Genomic DNA, 21,311 nt, shown 5'->3' on the forward strand with positions numbered 1-21,311 from the left:
CTTCCCTGCGTCTGATACTGTGAGCTCTCCTTCAAATTAGGAATAATATTTCTCAGGAAATTTAATTTTATTTTTTCAAGTTAACAGCTGTCTATTTATTTTAGCATTATGAATTTTGCAAACACCAGAGAAAGAATCTTATTGGTTGCCATTAAAGTTCAGTTACTTAGTGGTAGACAAAAGAATACTTGGCTTATTTTTGAAAGGTCAGACATATTACTAGATGTTAATAAAAATCCTCAGAGAGGATCATGAGAAATTACAGTGTTTCTAATATTTTGTATCAAGTCCAAAGTCATACCGTTTTATTAATAAGGGGAAAAGTAATTTATGACTGTTACAAATAAAGGCAACTAAGTTAACCAGCATTACAAATGTTAAACAATATTTGCAAGACCTGTTGATGAATAGCCACAGGTCAGAAATTTTGAAATGTCATTTTTACAGTCTATTTTAAAGTATTTCTAAATTTGAGTAGTTGTCTTCTTTGATAAAGATAAACATGTGTTTATGTGTATGTTATCTTTATTGTGTGTTGAGGACTGATCGCTCATGGAGATTGACTTAGATAGAAAAAAGCATATAACTAACTGTGTGAACACTCACTATGTGAACAGCATTTGGTAAAACTGAAATCAGTAACTAAGACAATCAGTTTAAGTATAAAAGAATATCAGTCAGGAGGAAGGTAAGATTTTAAAGCAAAAGCCCTATAAATGATGGCTATTATTTTTCATTAAACTTATACTTGGGTGATCCTAAGTAAATTAGTTCTAAAACCATATTTTAAAGCTTTTCATTTTTATTTCTATTGGTGCATTAGGTCCAAATACATACAACTTTCAAACATCTTCCAAAGGATCAAATGTTTTTAATGTTTGCCACATATTTGGGAAATTTTCTGTCAAAATTAAGATGTCTTTAATTTGAAGATTTAATGTTTCTTTTCCAGAGAAGTTGATAAAACTTGTAATAGGTAATTGACATATTCTGTTCCTATGGTAGCACTGAAGAATTTTGAAATCACCTGGAATATGTTGTTTTTACTTCCAAACTTTTTCTCTGAAAAGGGCTGAGGAATCCTTTGGACCTAGAGTATAGCCATATATTTCTTCCAGACTAACTAAATTGAAATCTATACTCTGTGGAGAAGCTTATTGCCACAAAACTGGACAATTTTAGTGTTGGCAAGGCCTAGGTTTTATTTTTTTCATTTTAATACCTTCTAGATTCCTACAGGCTATGGATCTGCACCACATCAATTATGCAATTAGCAAGGCCTTGAGCTGTAAACCAAAGCATCTGTGGCATGCCCAGGTCCTCAGCAATGACAGAGGTCACCAGCAGTGAGCAAGGCATGTCCCCTGCCAGAAAAGCCACGAGACTGCACCTGCATGGAGCAGCCTTTGAAGCAAGGGTTAATCGAGAGGTTAGCCTGGTGATGCCCTCAGTAGCTGAAGATGATATTGCAGCAAAAGCAGTCACATGTGCAACTTATTTAGCGCTAGCCCTAACAAAGACAACGTTTAATAAGAAAGCAGAGAGCGTGTCACTGTGTGTGTAAAATTGGAACACTTTTAATTATGTGACAGTAAAATACTTCCTCTCAGCTAAAAGCTGTATGCAGTAGACTCATAGCCAATAGATTTGTTGCCTAGTGAATTAAAACCAGATTAGAAAATGCTACCATTGCTCATTCTTCATGTTCTGGTGAGACATAATAAGGGTTAATTTGATCTGCTTGTTCATCAAGGGCTACTGGAATCTGTGTGCATCTGCGTGTGTGTGAGAGAGAGGGAGGCAAAACAAATAATCAGGACAAATTTCATGCAGAGCCCCTGATTTGGCAGTGCGTGTCTATTGCCTAAACATGCAGGAGTTTAGGAGGCTTTGCATTTGAGACTGGAAAACTGACGTCAGATTTCAACAGATTTCCAGGTGCTTACAGATGTCCAGAAGTGTTTCTAGAATTCCTTAAGCAGGATAAGACTACTCTGACTTTGGGAATGTGGCCCTCTGAGTTATAACTGCAAGTTTTGTTGCTTAAATGCTTTAGGAATCTCATGCTGTTTTATGAGCTGAGATGCAGGTGGCTGCTTTTCAGAGATCAGTTTAGCCTGTCCCACTTCTCTGTCCTGTTCTGTCCATACACTTCAGCTTCCAGCTTTCTCAGAGCTGGAAATCCTCATTCAGTGCTTTTTCTTAATTCAATGGGGGCCTATCTCTCTTTCCAGTTCTATCACACTGTTTTAAAATCACCTTCTTCATTCTGTAATGCCTTAAAATACAGGATGGTGACTTCACAAAGAAGACGTAGTTCAGACTAGAAGCTGAAGAGAAATGTCATTCTTATAAGAACATCCACATTCCTCAGGCTGACTTCTTTACTAAAGTTATTCAAATTTCCTAAACAGTAAGGTAATTATTTTCAAATGTTTTTCCACAGAATTTCAGGTTCCATGGAATTTTTCTGCAAGGGAGTATATAAAGAATAAACATTTTTGATGATTGTTAAGCCATACTCTTCAGTAATGTTGGAAACAACTCTCACTTGGCTTAAATTTACTATCCATGCCTTTACTAGAAAGTATTTTTGGTGCCTTTTCTACAGATTAGTAGAAAAGCATGAAAGTCATTACAATAAAGTATGTGTTTTTCAGAAGTTATTATGATCAGCGAGTGTGGTGTGTCCCATTTTAACAACTTCTTAAAATATAAGCCTACTGGCTCAAGGTCAAGGCCCTGTGTAAAAAGGTTCCACAACAAATGCAGAGAAAATGTGGCTCCCAAAAGCATGGTTTGCTGTTTGTGCACCACAGAGCTGAAGTGGGAGTTTGCACAGCAGCACATGTGCACAGTATCTCACATGCAGTCAAAATGGAATCTGCATCATTCAGCAGAGCCTTCTTTGTTTTGTTAAATCTTTGATATAAATACCCTTAACATTATGTCCTCATGAGCTGTTTGCAGAGCATTCCAAATAGGATCTCAGTTGGTTTTGCTGACTTTTAAAGTAAAATATGATAAGAAAATAAAACTCTATATTCTTACTATGTCATAGCTGTGCATGACTGACTTTCATTTAAGGCTGCAAAAAAATTCATCTATACCAACATTTGTAAATGGCCAGAGTATGCACTGGCCTGGGGGACCTTCTATGCACCTATTAATTACTCAGATGCCAAGTGACAGAAAGTGCCAGGATCGATGGATATCTGACCAATATTAGGTCTTACAACTTTTCTGATTACCACTGCAGGAAGCTGAAGACAGAGGATTTGAGAATGAAGGAGACATGAAGGTGTCTCTGCTTCAGACCTCTCTGCTGGCACACAATGGTTTCCACCACAAGCTTACTGAGATTCCTACATGTTAAGAGCCACATCTGTTTGTAAACAGGACATTCTCAGAAGTGAAACCACAGATGCCCTAGAGTGTCCTTGGTTATTCATAGGATATTCTCACACCATGTGAGTTTTTTGAGATTTTTTTTTCTTCTAAAATAGCTTGTTGGCTCTATCCACTGTAGCAGAAAACGTTTCACCACACGTTATGTCACAAAAATGTATTCAAGTCTGAGATTCAACATTTTAGGGCTGTGTTTCAGATTACCCTCTTTCAAATATCAAAATTTTGCAATTGTGTTTAGTTTATTTTCAGATATATTTTCCATGTAATCTTATCTTTCTTTGGATGATACTGTGAACACAAAAGCAGTAGTTGATGGAAAGGACAACATATGTTGTCTTAAAAAATTTTTTCCACCTAATTTTTGAGACATGAGATAAAAATCTCATCTGCAACATTAATGCTGAAAATACTATTTCGTTTACTTAAAAAGAAGATGCTTATTTAATCAGATGTGTGCTGTCAGCCAGCCTTTTTTTCCTGTTGTGCTATCACCCACAGTCCCCTTTCTGAAGGTTTTAGTCCTATTTGGAATTTCTTTTAAACTAATCAGGATGTCGGAAACATTTCACTGAACAATATCTTATAATCAGTGCTTAAAAACAAACAAGCAAACAAGCTTCTAATTTTCTAGTAGCCTTGGCAGCCGTGGAGAAAACTTGAATGCCTCCCTCATTTTGCTGTGCCTGAGGACAGGTAGTAAATCATATGGGTAGACTGGGAACGGGGGAAGCAGGAAAGGAACAAGGAAGGTAAGCAGGGAGACATCATCACGGCGGCGTTGGTGGTATAGTGGTGAGCATAGCTGCCTTCCAAGCAGTTGACCCGGGTTCGATTCCCGGCCAACGCAGCTTTGTTTTGACACCGCCCCAGCTCCTGAGGTGCTGCCATCCATTCATCCCATCCATCCGCAGGGAGCGGGGCCGGTGTGACAGACACGGGCGGAGTCCCGCGGCGGGACAGCGCGGCACCGTCTGAACAGACGGGGTCCGACACGACCGGGGGCCCGCTGGAAATCCCAAGTAGCACAAGGGCCAGCGAAGACGTCTCTGCCAGAATGAGAGAAAGGGTGTGACGGTGGCTTTATTGCACCCAGGAATTGTCCATAGGTAGAGGGAGCTTCTTTTGTGCTGGTGGGAGCAGCGTCGATGCCCGGGTCTGGTCTCAGCGCTGGAGGTTCTGGGAGTTCTGCAGAAGTATACAAGGATGGTTGGAGACCGTGGCATTTCTGCTCTGAAGAAAGAAGAGACGGCAAAGAAGGGGAATCTTATTAATATGGGCAGATATCTGAAGGCAGGGTGCAAATAGAATGGAGCCAGTCTGTGCACCATAGTGCCCAGTGGCGGACAAAAGGAAATGGGCACAAACAGACACATGGAAGGTGCCCTCTGAACATTAGGGAAACACCTTTTCATTTTGGGTGGGGCTGAGCGCTGGTACAGGTTGCCCAAAGAGAAAGTTGTGGAATCTCCATCCTTGGAGATTTTCAAAAATTGTCTGGACATGGTCCTGGACAACTGAGTGTTCCTGCTTTAGCAGATGGCATCCAGAGGTCCCTTACAACCTCAGCCCTTCTGTCACCCTGTGCATCAAGCCAAGCGGTCCAGCCAAGGCGAGAACTGAGGGCAGAGGAGCATGCAAGGTGTTACTGATTTCTCTAGGAGTGGGAACAGCACCAGGACGGGGGCTGAGGCAAGGCAGCCAAGGGAAGGTGTGTTACTCCAGCAGAGCTAGAGCACTGCATACAAGGTGTGATTCACTACAGACACAGCAGCTAGTGCCTTCAGATGATACATCAGAGTCTAGGGTTAAGCACCACCCAGGAGGACTCGCCGTCTCAGTGCCCAGCCAGGTCTCTGAGAGGGCCAACCAGTTTTGGTGATGCAATTAATCACTGTCAATCCCATGGCTCAGAATCTTGTTATACTTGAAACCTGACTCTTGACAACTCTTTCAGAGAAAATGTTCCATCCCAAAGCAATTTTGAAATAATTTCTATTATGTTTCCTAAGGCTGTTAATATGATGATTGTGGACAGGACCTACTCACATGGTAGGCTGCAGTGAATGGAAGAAAATGCAATTATAATGAATGTTCACTTCTTTTGTTTCAGTGTCCCTTTTTTTTTCTTCCTCACGTGGAAGAAAATGTACTCATAGCTTTATAGAAATCAAAAGAACGAAAGGGCTAAAGAAGCTGAGCTAGCCCAATGAGAAGTTCCTAGCCATTTGCAATTCACAGCTAAGACTGTGTAAAGACTTGAGTTCCTAGGATGAGTGGAGAATAGGAGATACAGACTGTGAAAATGTTGTTAAAATACACCAGATAGATTTACAAAAGGTTGATATTTGAAAGAGGATGAAATCCTCTGTCCTTCCAGAAGAGAAGAGGTTCTGGAAGCAGTGGGTGGGTGCAATCCCTGCAGGAGACAAGGGACTGAAATTTAAACCAGAGGGGTTTTACCTGTCCAGATTCTCATTGTAACTTTTTTGTTACTAAACTACTAAAATTAAGCTAATAGGTCAATTATTAGTTGCCCTACTTGAATCATATTAGATTTCTACAGGGGAAAAAAAAATATTACTTGTTTATATAAGCCTGGATCCAACAAGAGGGAAAACCCTCACATGAAAGCCTAGAAAATGCTCCAAAACTGCTGAACCACCAGAGTAGTACAAGGAATACTCCACTCCAGGGCAAAGCCAGTGGCTGGATGGAGCAAGCAAGGCACCACACTTTATAGTACATGGGTTACTCAAGGTCCACTAACAGCCACTCCTATCAACTTCAGGCTTTAGACTGAGCTCTCAGGTGACAGGTGAAAAAGGAGACAACAACAACATAAAACTGCAAGAGGGATTTGGACTCGGTGTCCTACATGCCCACAAATTATAAGTCTATATGTACTTGCTCTTGTAGCAGTTCTCATAGATATGACTGTGCTTGCCAGATGTGTTTCTTACAGTTTCTTATATCTGTGTTTTTCTGTAGTAAGTGGAAATACAAAACTTGGTATTTTCTCATGATTTAAAGGCAGTAACTTTACTGAAAACCTGTAAGCTATGAGATGCTTCTGGAGTTTTAAATTTTTACTGCATAGGAAGGCTGTGATATGTTTTGTTGTTCAGCTCTATTTTGACACTTCAGTTGGACTTGTGCAAAGTCTTGAGATGTCCTTGTAGTGTGCACAGTGGTAGCATTCTGTGCTAGCAATACTCAATTAGTAGGGTCTCACAGCTGATTAGCAATGAGCTGTGATGCAGCTTTGCAATCAGCTCCCAGGAAAGGTACAATGCAGGATGAAAACCCCATTCAGACACAACTTCATTCATAGAATTGTGTCTTAGAACTAGAATATCACAGAATGGCCTGGGTTGGAAAGGTCCTTAAAGATCATCTGGTTCCAACTCCCTGTCATGGACAGAACCCCCCTTTATCAGATTGTTCCAAGTCCCATCCAACTTGGCTTTGAATACTTGCAGGGATGCAGCAACCATAATTTCTATGGGCAACCTGTTCCAGTGCCTCACCACCCTTACAGTAAAGAATTTTTTTCAATATCTAATCTACACCCAGTCTCAGTTTGAAACTGCTTCCCATTGTCATGTCACTCTATGCCCCTGTAAATATCCCTCTCTGTCTTTCATGTAGTTATTTGTCTTTGATTTATTCCTTCTTTTGAGTACTGGGAAAGAATTTACCTATTGCTATTATGGATGGCTTAAAAACAGAAGGGAGAACTTTCCAGTAGAATCTGCTTCCTGTCCACTTACTGCAGGAGCACAATATCTGAATATCAATAATAAATTCTCTGCAAAATTTGCAGCATTCTTCTTAAAAAAAAAAAAAAAGAAACGAAAGTCCTAGAGCTTTCCATCCACAATAATCTGAGCTTTACTATTTTAAATACAAAACATATTCAAATTTGAAAAAAAAACCAACACAATTGTTTAAACAGTTAAAATGCTGACTGATATAATTCTACTGCTTTCTTCAGCTTCCTGCTCTAGTTCTGTGTACTCACATTTTGACATTCAATACAATTAATTTATATAATTTTAGGGTATAAAGCAGATACATTAATTTAGTGTTTGCTACACACTTAGTGAAAGTAGGTGTGAAAATATTGAGGATCCCGCACCTGGAAAGAAGGAAGGAAGGAAAGGAAGGAAAGGAAGGAAAGGAAGGAAGGAAAGGAAGGCACATATATTCACCCACATGCCTTTCTGACTGCATGATTTGACTAACATAGCCACAGCAGTCTTTCTGAAAAATGGATAATACAGTATATTTTTTTTCCATTTCTTTTCTTCATCTCCTCAAAATAGATTCAGGTAGTTTTTATGCTCTAGCATATTTTTGGACTATCCAGAAGGAAAAATATACTTCCAAGAATCTTATGAAAATTCCATTAACACACATCTTGGCCTGAGACTTCTTTGAACATCAAAGTAAGCTACAAGTTAATTCACTGGCATCCAGCTGCATTTGGTGGTATGCTTGTCATACTGAGGAGGCCTTTTTCTGTTTCCATCTTTCACTGCTTATGTCAAACAGTTTACAGAGAGGCAATATAAATTCAGACAGAGTGCTAGGAATGCCATCAATGAGTTTGGAAGTTTACATTGTGTTTGTGTGAGGTCACTGCATGTTGTCTTCAGTGATCAATGGCCTAGTGAATGCTTTTAAAGCCAGAGGCTACCCTCAGTGTCTTTAGTTACTCCATGTTAGGTTATGTTTTATTAGAAGGGCTCAGGCAATTCTTCTCTTGCATTTTTTATAATGGATTTGTGACTGTTCAGTGGGTTTTTCTGTGGCATTTCCCTGTATTCATAACAAGAAGTCAGGTGACCAGTAAGATAAATGATATTTAACCTAGAGGTGACAGATGTAGCAGAGGTGAAAAGGTTATATCTATTAATAAACAAAGTTTGAAAGCCTTTTAGCACCATCTTTCACATCACGCTTATCTGACCTTTTGCACAAGATGACTTTCACAGACTTATTACAATGAGAAGGGGGAAAAAACAAACTATTTTTGTAGTTTTTCTTTTTTTTTAATTAAAAAAGAAAAAAAAAATCATTAAGAATTTTAAGTTGTCTTCCTGAATGAATGAATGAAGTACTGGTGGTACTGCAGATGAAAACTGGATAAAAAACTTGCATTTTTCACTTGGATGAATTTTTCACTTGGATGAAAAAATATGGTAGGTTTATTTCGGTCCCAGTGGGTACTGACATTTTAACCCACTTATCTCTGATTTATTCAATCCTTGACAGTCCCAAAAAGTGATGAATTTTGCCTGAAGGCTCTATAGGTGAGGCAAGTTGACATATGCTTTTTCTTTCTGTTAAGGGGTAATCTCCTCTGCAGTCCAGTGGGTGAAGCAGGGGGAATTAAGAGAGGAAAGTGTTCATGATAAGGATTTTTTGCTCCAAATTTCTTGTGTTTATTGTATAAAATAACACTTAGAATTTACTTCATATAAATGCAGCCTTTAAATGTTAATGTCTACATGATGAGTAGTAATCCACAGATTGTTAAAAATAAAATTTGTAGCATGGTAAAGCTAAAAATAATCTGGGATATTTTTGAATAATTGTTTATTTTAATTTCTATACTAATAAAAATAGAGCATACATAGATATGGCTCTATATGGCTTAAGATCAGGTGGAAATATATTTTATAATTCCACACTTAGACAAATTCCAGTACACCTCATAGACCTCTAGGATCATCAAGTCCAAGCTTTGTTTGAATACCACCATGTCAACACAACCATGTCAAGAAGTGCCACATCTACTTGGCTTTTGACAAGTTTGACTTCTGACTTCCAGAGATAGTGACCCTTCCACTTCCTTGGGAAGCCTGGTCCAATACTTTACCACCCTTTTAGTAAAATTTTTGTCCTAATATCCAACTTGAATCTCCCCGACAAAACTTGAGTCCATCTTCACTTGTCCTACCACTGCTTGCCTGCCTCACCTTTCTGCCACCTCCTCTCAAGAAGTTGTAGAGAATGACAGTGTCTCTCATCAGCCTCCTTTTCTCCAGGCTGAAGCTGGATTTATGTTTGAGACCCTTCACCAGCTTCATTGCCCTTCTCTGGACACACCCCAGCACCTCAGGAGGGCCCAAAACTGAACACAGGACTTGGGGTGTGGCCTCACCAGTGCCATGTACAGGGGGACCATCACTGCCCTGGTCCTGCTGCCCACAAGCCAGGTCCTGCTGGTACAAGACAAGATGCCACTGACCTTTCTGGCCACCTGGGCACACTCTGGCTCACGTTTAGCTGGCTGTAAACCAGCACACCCAAGAGCTTCTCTGTTGGGCAGTTTTCGAGCCACTCTTCCCCCTGCCTGGGGTTGTTGTTACCCAGGTGTAGGACCCATCACTTCACCTTGTTTAACCCTGTATAATTGCCTTGGTCCACTGATCCAGCCTGTCCAGGCTGGGCTGGATCTCAGGGTCTAAAGTTTAGTTTTGTGCTGTAGCACAGACAGATCCTGATCTTAAACTAAGTATGATTAATATCAGGGTATTACCAGTAAAATCTGATCCTGCATTTCTGGGTTGTCTGCAAAGCTGAGAGGCAAGGAATCCAATGAAAGAAAAATGAGTGGGGTATGGTCATAATGTCTTTTTTCAGGTATTGGTTTCAGGGATTAATTCTGGGAGGAAGGTCAGAGTCCTACCGCCTTAGCTAAGAGTGCACGCAGCAGTTTGCTTTTTTATATCTCGAGGAGAAAAGCCTTGCGTTCCCAGCTAGCAGTTGCAATGTTTTAGGATGCACTTGAAGCTAAAACTGAGGAATCTTGCCTATACCAGACTGAAGAAATATACTCCCAGGGAGCACAGAATTTCCTTCCAAAGCATGAAGCATTGGCTGCCTCAGTAATTAATCTGGTCTCCAGCCTATGGATTTCTGGGAAGATGTGTCATCTTGCCTAATGTCAAGGTGTGCAGAATGAGAAATGCAGAATCAAGAAGATTATTTCTTCTACAACTGGCCATGCTAAGACTTCTGTGCTTTTAGCTATATAATAATTCATTTTTTTTACTGGAAATCAGTTGAGGGGTTTTTGAAAAGTGAAGTAAACTTAGATTTCTGCGGTTTCCTTGTCTCATTTTAGTTTAGGGGTGAAAAACAAGTGAAAACTCTGACTTTTTGTTATTTATTCCTAATTTCCTTGTAGACATAATATAGAAATGGTAATTGGAGAATAAGGCCATCTAGAAGAAAGAAACATTAATTTTTTTTTTTTAATAAGTTACCTTAAGGATTGTCATTTTCATAGTCATGCAAAGATAAATAGTGGTTCAGAATGACATAATGTGTCACCATTAGATAAAAATAGATCAGTAATACAAAGAAAGCAGAAATCCTGACTGAGTTTCCACTTCATGCTTTTGTCTCTGCATTTATGTACTTCTTTTTCATCTGAGGCTGTCAAACTACTTCAGAGCTATTAAAGTTAAATGGCATAGTCCATTTTCCAACAGCACAAGGGCAAAATTTACTGTTGATTTACCCCACTAATTTAGATGCCTAGGGCCTGATCCAAGTCTCCTTCAAGTCAAACAACACACAGCCACTACTGGAAATTGGCTGACACCAGTAGCTGCAAGCAAAACCAAAACAGGAAATTCTGTTTTCTCTGTTCTGCATGCTCAGCAAACCCTAATGTGGATTCCCCATTTAAGAGACACTTTAACATATTATTCAATTAGCCATTATTTTTCATTCCATTCCAGAAAGAAATGTTTTATTCTCTCTTGATAAATAAACACATTTATATGTTTAGATGGTTTTCCAGAGAACTAAATACATCTTCCATTATTTTATCTGCATTTCTATCTGATGCTTCACAACAGTTCAAGCATAATAACTAGCCTAATACTCTTTCCAGACTTGTACTGAGTCTTCAAACTGTTAAGAAAATGAAACATGAAATCAGGATTTATGTGATCTGGATGACATATGATCATTTTTTTAGATTAAAACAACCCAATCTAAACCCACAGTGTGCTTAACTGTTTCATATTCTCAGTCACACCACTGCTTTGTGGCACTTATTTCTCTGACACTTCAGACTGTCCCAAAGCAAACATCCCATTAATCCTTAGATTCTTTGCTCATTCTCTTATTTCTTCATTGGAACTGAGACCTTTCTGTGCTCACACAAGAAGACTAAGATCATAAATAATGCTTATTGTCAAATCAATCTCATATCTATTTGAAAATTCTTGATAATTCTAGAAAACCTTGAAGACAGTGACCCTCAGTAGCTGACATTGAGAAGACAGCATTGGGAATCTGCCCTGAAGAGCAGCTTGTTCTGTCATCAGCAATTTCTTGCTTCCAGAATCTTAACTTTGGGTAAACAACACAATTTTAAAAGAAGTTTCTGTAATTTCCTTATATTAAAAATATTTTCATATTATTGCAGTTTCACTTGAGAACAAACTGTTGATGACTTAGTCTTGTACACTGTAGGTATTAATGAGCACTGAGGACTCTTCTCTTTGGAAATTCATCAAAAGGAAATGAAAAAGCAGCTTTCTTAAAAATAAATTATATTTATTAGTAAGAAAAAAACCTTATTGGATTAGGTGCTTCTACTACTCCTATTACCATAAAGTTAGAGTAATTTAAATTCTTTAGTGTTTTCTGTGTAGTGAAAAACTGTCCTTCCCAATTTTGCAGATGGGTGAAAAAAGGAAATGTAGCTACATTTTGTGTCCCTAAGGCATAAAAGAATCCAACCAACTGCCTTAGTGAAATCTATGACAGAACAGCTACTTGAATCCAGATTTTCTAATGGCCTGAGCAGTGGGCTGGTCTTCCCATCCTGCAGTTGGAAAAGTTATTTTAAAATTGCAAAAAACCTTTTGGTGCCTCAGAATAGTTTCCTCTCAGCAACTTCTACCAGCAGCTTATATATCTGGTGCCTCTCTCCATTATCTTAATTTCTCCCTGTGGCTTTGTAGACAACTCCCTCCACTTCTTTCATTCTACCCATTCTGCTTGGTATCTGGCCCCATGCTCCCCAGCCTGCTTTTCAGTGCTGGGAAGAGGAAAGGACAGATCATTAGTGCTCAATGGTTTTCTCAGCAGGTAATCCTAGCCAGATAAATTAGTCCATATTTAAAGCCCTAGGTCAGAGGGTTTTACTTTGTGGACAGTGGGAGGGTCTGAGTTTCTGTGCAGTGAAGACAAGTCCTTAGAGAATGCCTCAGCACAGGCAGGGCTTTTGCTGGCAATTAGAGCCAATTTGGTGTAAAATTATAGGTCTTGAGTCTTTGAACGAGTATGCTGAAACAGTTATCTCCAACAATTTTGTGGTACAGACATACAATCACAACAAAGCCCAGTGAATCCATGAGAGATTTTCATGGGGAATCAGGGTTAGAAACATCCAGCCCCTGGCACTCTAATTAGCGATAGTTTATTTTGCTGACTGCAGTCTTTAAAGCCTCCAGTTATCCTTCATGTATGGTAGAACTGGTAGACCATTAGGGTCACAGTGCTTCTGTGATGTGTGACCCAGTCTAGATTCTGGTGGTTTCATACCAGAGAGGATTGTCCTGCCTGCATGGGCCTGGTCATTTTGGTGTCACCACAGTGTCCCACTGTGCTGCTGGCAAGGGGCTGAGGTGACATGATGAAAAGGGGAGATCTTCCTTCTCTGTCCTCCTTTCCATCTTCCATGGTGTGAGGCCTTGATCCCATTTTTGTCCTTCTGTAGCCCTTAAGCATGACATAAAATATTAAAAATCACCTGGGAGACTCCATGGCATAGCTTGACCAAAGAAGGGTTAAAAGAAGTTAGTAGCATGGCATTAGGCAAGCCTGAAAAATCTGTCCAAAAAATCTGGATAAACACTTAGGTCGATTAGACCTCACTAAGCTTTGTCCTGCCAAAGCTGACTGGCTGCAGTTTTTTGGCTGGTTAATTTAAAATCATATCACGTATGGATACACTATACTGCTTTTACAGGAGAGTAACCTTAGCCATAGTTTAACTCAAGTGTTATGTGTTGTGAATCTCTCCAGATAACTCAGTCTGACCACCAGTATGGAACAACTTTTCATTCAGAGATTTGTTTTACATTCTATATTAAGTTTACTTAATATAGATTACCAGATACTCCAGAGAGAATCAGCTGCCATCACTGTTTAGTTTTTTCTCTGCAGAAATCAAATTAAATAACATATCTAAATCCTTAAAGCAAAGTGGCAGTGTCTGTTCTGGCTCCATTTTCACTTGTGCAGCACTTTTTTTTAGGAGAAGAAACCTCTTCATGCTTTCTCAGGAATTTACTAAAGATTAGTTTAGATTCACTAACAAGGGAGCCTGGTGGAAACTCCATAATGTTCCAATTTTCCAGTTCTTCACCACAGATGTATTTTCTACCTATGGCAATTATATGCATCAGGATGGATCATAAAATGGTATTCACTAAATTTAATTTACAGTCTCTTGTATGGTTCCAAGTTAAGTTTTGATTTTGATGGAAAAAGACATAGCCTTAAAACCATCAAACTCTCTTAAATAGAAGCCAACTACTCTTTTTTTAAAGCAAATGTATCTTCTCACTCTGAAATATGAATTGAATCTTTGTGGAGTCAGCAAAGCCAGGATTTCAGTGGTGCACTGAAATAAATATGGTCATAAAAATGTGTCATCATTTTTGCACCTCATGAAAATGAGTTTAGCCAGGTCTCATCCTACACTTGTGCATAATAACCAGAGACATTTCACCAGAGATATCCAGATACAGTAGCTTCAGAAAAGTATTTCTGTACCTTCAAACTATATCAGTTTTTATTGGCTCACATATTTCAAGGAACCCAAGATTTCTTGGCTGGTATTAAATGGAAACTCACTCAGAACACAATTATACTACACTGGACCCCATAAACTGCATGTCCATGGGCCCACTCTTTCCTGGACCTCCTGAAAACTGCTTCCTGCTGTGTCTTTTTAAGATGCACAGATATGTAATATTAATACATTATATTAATACATTATATTCTATACATTATTAATACAATATATTCTATATATTATTTACCTTAATTCTTACATGAGGCTCCTGGATTTTTTTCTTTTAATTAATCCATGGATTTAAGGGTGGACTCTGTCAAATTTGTCACTGTAGAGCATCCTGAATAGTGGTAAAAAAAGCAATTATTGTCCATATGTAAGATCAATGTTTGGAATGCATGAATATACTTTAATTGGTTTTCAAGTGATCAGCATGGAAGACTGATGGGTTTTTACACATACCCTGGCAAAAAAGCGAGTTTGGAGACTTCTGCAGCAGCTGCAAAGAGCAGCAGCATGTGCCCTGAAATTTCTGGAGCCAAAAAGCAAATTTTATATGCAGCAGAGTCTAAAAATCTTTGGTTTAAATGCCCTTAGTGACCTCTGCCAAATGCGTGAGTAAACTCAATCAAGCGAGGTAATGCCAGATTTTGCACCCTAGAATGCACTGTAATCTGCCTCAATTTTGGCAGATAAGTGGATTAACATTTTGTTCAGCAAAGGATAGAAGTAAGTGAATTCAGTGGAATCATGAAGGCTCTGATACCTGTGGTACTTGCCTTTGGCCTTCATGGACAAAGTCACCCACCAGTCATATTGTATGGCCAATAAAGCATTCTCAATCATTCTCAATTAGCCAACACAAAGGCAGCCTATGGCATCAGACATAAATTTATTTCTTAGATAGTCAGAAAAGCCACAGGGTGTGATATGAAGGGGACCAAAAATGCCTTAAGATGTTGGCTGTTTCTGCTGTGAGGTGCCTGCCTGCCTTTGATGTAAAACTGATCTGTGTTTTTTCCAAACTGCTTGGAAAGAGAAAAGAAACAAAGTAGCTATTTCACTTTCTAAAAAATATAGAGATCTAATTAATATTTTTTCAATGGTTAACTAAATTTTTATTTTGGAAGGAAAAGGATATGTTTGAAAACATGATGTACTGTTTGTGTTAGATCTTCATTGGGTTTGCCAGTCCACGGAGTTCAGTTGAGTGGCATAGACTTTGTAAGAACCAGCACTTCAATTTTAAACCAGCAGAAAAAACCTGCCTGCTCTCTAAATTTATAAATTATTGACACAGAATCAGTGAGACTGCAACAGCTAATTGGCCCCTCTGGTCAAGTCTCAATGGTCCTGAGAAGTCCATTGGTTTCAGATAAAGGTTTTTAGCTGAGCTGCAGGCTGAAATATTCCCAGAGTTTGAACAAGTTCATGCTCTTTGTTTGCTTTTCAAATAGCATATATCAAGGCCAAGTCTTGGGAAGGAACAATGAGGTCGAGATATGTCCTTGGTAAGGAAAAATGTGAGATTTGGAACTGGCCTCTAAAATGGATTTAGTCTTGAAATACTGTATCTTAAAAAGCAGAAGCGTAATTTCAACATTTGTGGTTATAGATCTAGGAATTTATCTATCAAGTTAAGAGTGTACATACTTAGAATTATCCAGCTGTGTTTTTTTGTGTTAGTTGTTTTATTATTTCTGTATCAAGTACTAATATACACTATTAAGGTTTTTAAACAATTTACAATGATCTCTCTTTTAAATTCGGGAATAGTTCATTTGCCATCAAAATTTTAAGTTTTGTCTGGGGAATATTTCAGAAAAAAACTATTTAAATTGGCCAAATATTTTCTCACATGAAGCAACTTAAAAATAAAATTATGAACTGAGTCTTTCACTTATAAAATGGAGGTGTTAAATTTTGCTTTCTGTTGCCAGGGAAGCCTATAGGTTAAATGTAGGTGTGCTGTTTTCACAAAATAAGCAAGTCATCTCAGTTATTTATTGTGTATGTGGGAAGAACCAAACACTTTTAAATGGGATCCACAAAGGTGATGCACTAAGGAGGTCCTGGTTCTAAGTACCTCCTTAGAGAAAAGTGGAAAAGCTTGCACCCAGCACCCTGGAAAGGGTCAGGGTTTCGTTACTGGGCCAGCTTCACCTTCTTGAGAGTCAAGTAGATGAGCTGCCTCTAAGAGTCACCTTTAGCAGCTTAATCTAAGCTCACCACTATTAAAGTTGAAGATTGTTAGAGACCACCTTCCACTAAAGACACAGACTGCTGCAGATAGACTGCTTACAGACAAGAAGTATGATTTCTAAAATAACTTCTAATAACTTTCCTAGAAGTGGCTCTATAGTTCTTCAAATTGAAAACATACAGTCATTACAAAAAAAAAAATAAAATCAGCTTCAAAGAAGAATAAAGAAACATATATTAATGCACTAGGAAAAGTTTGCTCAGTTTAGAAAGTCTATCCTTCTTATTAGAAGTTATGAACAGTTATAAATATTTCAGAAGCCAAATACTAGACATTCCCAGAAGGCCCTGGTCAACCAATTCCATATTTACTGTGTCTAATCTTTCTCTGATAGCAGTAGGACTATGCACAACTGTTAGCAGATACACTAGTGATTGCACTGGCATGGTAGACTTGAATGAGGAGTATAATGGCTGCTCTGCAGAGAGGAGAAGCAAAATAATGAAAAAAAGGATTAATATATGTCTTGATTATTATATAATAATGAAATTATTAAGCAAAAAAGCCTATTTTATCCATTTTAACAGGATTTTGGTAGTGTATGTGTTATTCTCAAGGCTGCAGTTTTGATAATATGGATATTCCCAGTCCTTTTCTGTCACTATGCTATGTGTTGTCCAGGCTTGGAGTGTCAGGTAGTGTCTTCTGTAAGGATATGCTTCTCCAGTGGCTTGGCAGAATCAGAGGCACCTCTCTGTTCTGTGGAGGCCCTCATTCATCAGCAGTTTAAACAAGCCTGCTCCAGGTTCTGGGAGTGCAGGTCGCTCACAGAAACTTGTTGTGGATGTGCTGCAACACTGCTCCTGACATGTTGTTCTTCCACCTTACCCATATTGTACCAACACTTCCACAGGAATGTCAGGTCGGAAGGCCAGGCCAGTAAGCAGGGAGCTCTCAAGGAGGAACTGCATCTGGTAGTTTCATTGATGTCGTGACATGCAATGAGCCGAAACAATGAGAGTTCTTACATTCTAACATTATGGAAGCTGGCTTTTCTTTTTATTTTGGAGCTGGAAGATAAGATATGAAGCCAGTATCACAAACATTTTTATTAAACAGAGAACCAGCTCTTTTAAGCAATGAGCTATTAGCTTCTCATATCCTGACAACATGCCAAATTGGGTTAAATGCATTCTGCCAACCTAAATCCCTTTGGCAGTTTCAGGTGCTCTAGTTACTCTTGTTACTCTTTGCTTCTCCTTCTGAGGCCAGAGTGTACCACTGAATGTGCATGTTTCCACTGACTTGTGTCCAAGGGCAGATTTTGGCTGCTGGAAATGGTTGTGTACGGTAGTGCTACTGGCCCTGAACTGATTTCTTCCATCCAAGGGGTAGCTGCATTTCACTGAAATGATGATCCATTTATTCATACAGGGTGTTTGGAAAAGGAATAGGGAAGAGAAATAGAGAGCAAAGAATAATAGAGCCTGCAGAGAACGTTTGACTGTAATAGGGTCCTACTGACCTTTCTAAAATTGAGAGGCTGTGGTGCTTTTAAAAACTGCTGACATTTGCAGTCTTCAGAATTTGGACAGTCATAACCCACAATTACAGGCACACTAAGGACCTCCTTATGAAGACAAATTCATGATGAGACACAGATGTTTCTCAGTTCCATACCCATGTAAAAAAAAAAAAATAAAATCCAAGTAACTGAATTGGTGTTCTTCAAAGCATCTTTAGGGTTTTTGGTGTTTCTAGTTAAAGTTCTGTGAGGCTGCAGACCGAGCAAATGAGACAGTAAGCTCATTAACCTTGAATAGCATACTTATATTATATTTTGCTGTTTCCCTTCTAACATGTTTTCTTGTGTGTTTTTAGAAAGGCAGAAGATTCTTACACATTAAGTTATATATATTTTAATGAAGCTGAGGGCTTGCCTTTCCCCTCACAGCTGTAGAAAGTCAGTAATCCTAAAACAACACAAAGTTGTGTAGTATGAACCCAGACTGAGCATAGATGGGCTTGATGCGATATAAAACAAATAAAAGGTGAGAATGTAATGATTTGTTACCAGGAAGCTGAATAATGGAAGGGGATTAGATAGCAGGTGGTGGTGGGTGTAGATGCAGGCAAGGTGAGAGTGCTGCAGCTCCATCTGTTCACGCTGTTCTTGCACCATTAGCTGTGTGTTTCTGTTGCAGACCTCCGAGCATCTGGCTGTGCTGCTGGGGCTGCAGCCTCCCCTCCTTTGCAGGGGAAGGTATTAGCTTTGTCTTGGAACCTTTTTGCTCTCTTTCTTCCTACATTCTGTGCTCCCATCTCTGACCTTTAAACTCTGCCCATGAACTAAAACACATGAACAATTCATGCAAAACCTGTGCCCTCTAAGGAGAGTGGATTGACAACAGCAAATACAAGTGTAGCCTATGCTTTGTTCTTATTAGAACCATGTGGGGATTGATCCATGACCTGATGTAATGGTCCATCTTCTGTTTGCAATTGACCCTGTTGATAGATATCACAGCAATACCAGAGTAACTGTCATGGGCTAAGACTTAAGTGGGCTGGATGCTGCACAGCCAAACAGCAGAGGTGTTCCTTGTCTTAGACAGGTTACACAAGCATGATATTCACCTGGGAATCCATTATTTTCTTTCACCTTGTATACTCTAAATATTTTGGGTTTTTTAATTGCAACAATAATAATAACAACAAAAATATATGTCTTTAAAATGTTTAAATCTTTGCAGCATTCAAAAAGTCTTGTAATTGCCTTCTTTAGAAATATACGATTTACAGAGATTAAAGCACCTTTATTTCTTTTAAACCTTCCATATTTCCTTAGCAGTGGCACTCAGCTTGTCTCCTGATCTCCATGCAGTTTCCTGTAAAGCATATATATTACCATAACCTTTGAAATATAGTGGAAACCAGGAGTTTATTTCCAGACCTGGATCCAAAGTAAAGTCTTATTTGGGAGCTAAAAAATGTTTCAGTGTTGAAACATTTCTTTGATAGCTAGGAAAAGCTTTTCCATACTTTTGTGATTTAAAAATACCTGCTTGTCTCCAATTTGGCCATTCTATAAACAGCATTGCCTCTTAGTGACATCTGCTGGAAGAGATAGCATTGAAACATATTCAGGTTTTCTCCACGCTTGCTACCTGCCAGCATTTTAGCTCCTAAGGGAAAAAAACCAACTGACTCTGTATTTCAGAGCAATATCTGCCCAGTTCTGCTTTGAAATTTTCCTTATCCCACAGGACAACTGTTCTTCACCTTCTTCTTGTCCTGACATAAAGGGAATGACCCATATGCCAACATGACAAGGATCCAGAAAGTTTTAAAAGCTCCATTGTAAGGCTAAATCCTTAACAGGGATTAGAGCAGTTTGCACGAAGGAAAAGAGAGGAAGTGCATTAGAGCAGGAAGTCATTAAAATAACGAATCACTTGGCAGAATCCAGCTTTTTCTATAGGGTTTATACATTTTTTTGCAAGCACATTTACATTTTCAGGATTGTCAATTTAAGCTGCATCCTCCACGTAGCTTTTCTTCTGCTACTTCTGGCCAAGAAAACCAGCTGGAGGGGATTAGTAATGAACTAAAATGGGAATGTTTTTCTCTTTTTTATTCCTGAAACTGTTATGATGTGCATCTCTTTACTACTTAGTTTTGGCTCTTGTAGCTGTAACTATCATTGTGTGTTTTGATATATCTTGTACTTATTGTAGACTAGAACATGCATATTACTATGTAAAACTAGAGACTGAATTGTTTCAAAAGTATAGCTGTGCATATGTGACTGAGATTGAGAAGTCAAAAATACAAGATTAAGGTTTTTTCAAACTTTATGATTGGTCTATATTTTCATGGAAACAGCATAATAGACTGATCTCTGTGTAAATCAGTGAGGAGATACAGAGTTTTACTAGAGGAAGTCAGGAATTTAATCTCCAGAAATAACAAGTCATCTTCTTTGTTTTTTCTTCCACTTTGTCAGATTTGTTTGGGACAAATACCAGTTTAGAGCAGATCTCTAACTCTGCTGGATAATGTTAGGTGAGGTGAGTAACCCCTCTGACTACAAGAACTAACAGCTTATAGCATATATCCAAATTTTCAGGAAAGGCAATATTTGCAAGTGAAAGAGCTATCTGTTTACTAGATTTTTTTTCTGTATCTGGGAAAAATGAACCAACTTTTGAATATGCAGACTGTCCTCAAGACTGAAGTACATACAGTTCTTCAGTTTGAAGTTCTCAAACTGATCTGTATCTCTTTTAATTTGCTGCCTAGAGCATCTCCTGTTCTTTATATATGGATTCTAAACTTGGAATGCATCACCTTTTGGAAGTGAAAGACAATATTTACAACCTCCTGCTTGTTGTCACCTCACCTGGAAAGATGCATTCCTTTATTTTTTATGCTCTATTTTTTTTTTAACATCTGCAGTTCTGATCTGAATAAGTGACAGTTTGTTCACAGATAAAACATTTTTATGCATTAATAATCTAATCTATCATTGATGTAGCCCTCTACACTGCACTGGCATTGTGTTGATTACATTCCTGGTAACTTTATGTGGAAGTTGAAAAAATAAAACATGTCACCATCTCACTTGGATAATTTGCACTGTGATTATAGAATATTTAACCCCAGAAAAATGAAGTAATTGCTGCAGGAAAATGAATTGGATTTCAGTTATATGCACATCATAACAAATGAAATGTGCAACTAAACAGATGCGTTTTTGACAATATAATTTGAACCTTTTTACACAGTTTCCTGACCCTTAGTCCAAAACCAAATTCCCTCTCACCAATTTCCAGTGTTCAACACTTTCTAAGCACTCCTATT

At 38.6% G+C, this 21,311-nt stretch overlaps 1 non-coding gene across 1 annotated transcript; it reads left to right on the forward strand.

Moving 5' to 3' along the window:
- The first annotated feature begins 4,186 nt into the window (after positions 1-4,186).
- TRNAG-UCC (transfer RNA glycine (anticodon UCC)) lies at positions 4,187-4,258 on the forward strand. The gene has a single exon. It is a non-coding gene; the product is annotated as a tRNA-Gly (tRNA).
- Positions 4,259-21,311: the final 17,053 nt, after the last annotated feature.

The sequence above is a fragment of the Anomalospiza imberbis genome, chromosome 1, assembly GCF_031753505.1.
Source record: "Anomalospiza imberbis isolate Cuckoo-Finch-1a 21T00152 chromosome 1, ASM3175350v1, whole genome shotgun sequence".
Taxonomy (NCBI): domain Eukaryota; kingdom Metazoa; phylum Chordata; class Aves; order Passeriformes; family Viduidae; genus Anomalospiza; species Anomalospiza imberbis.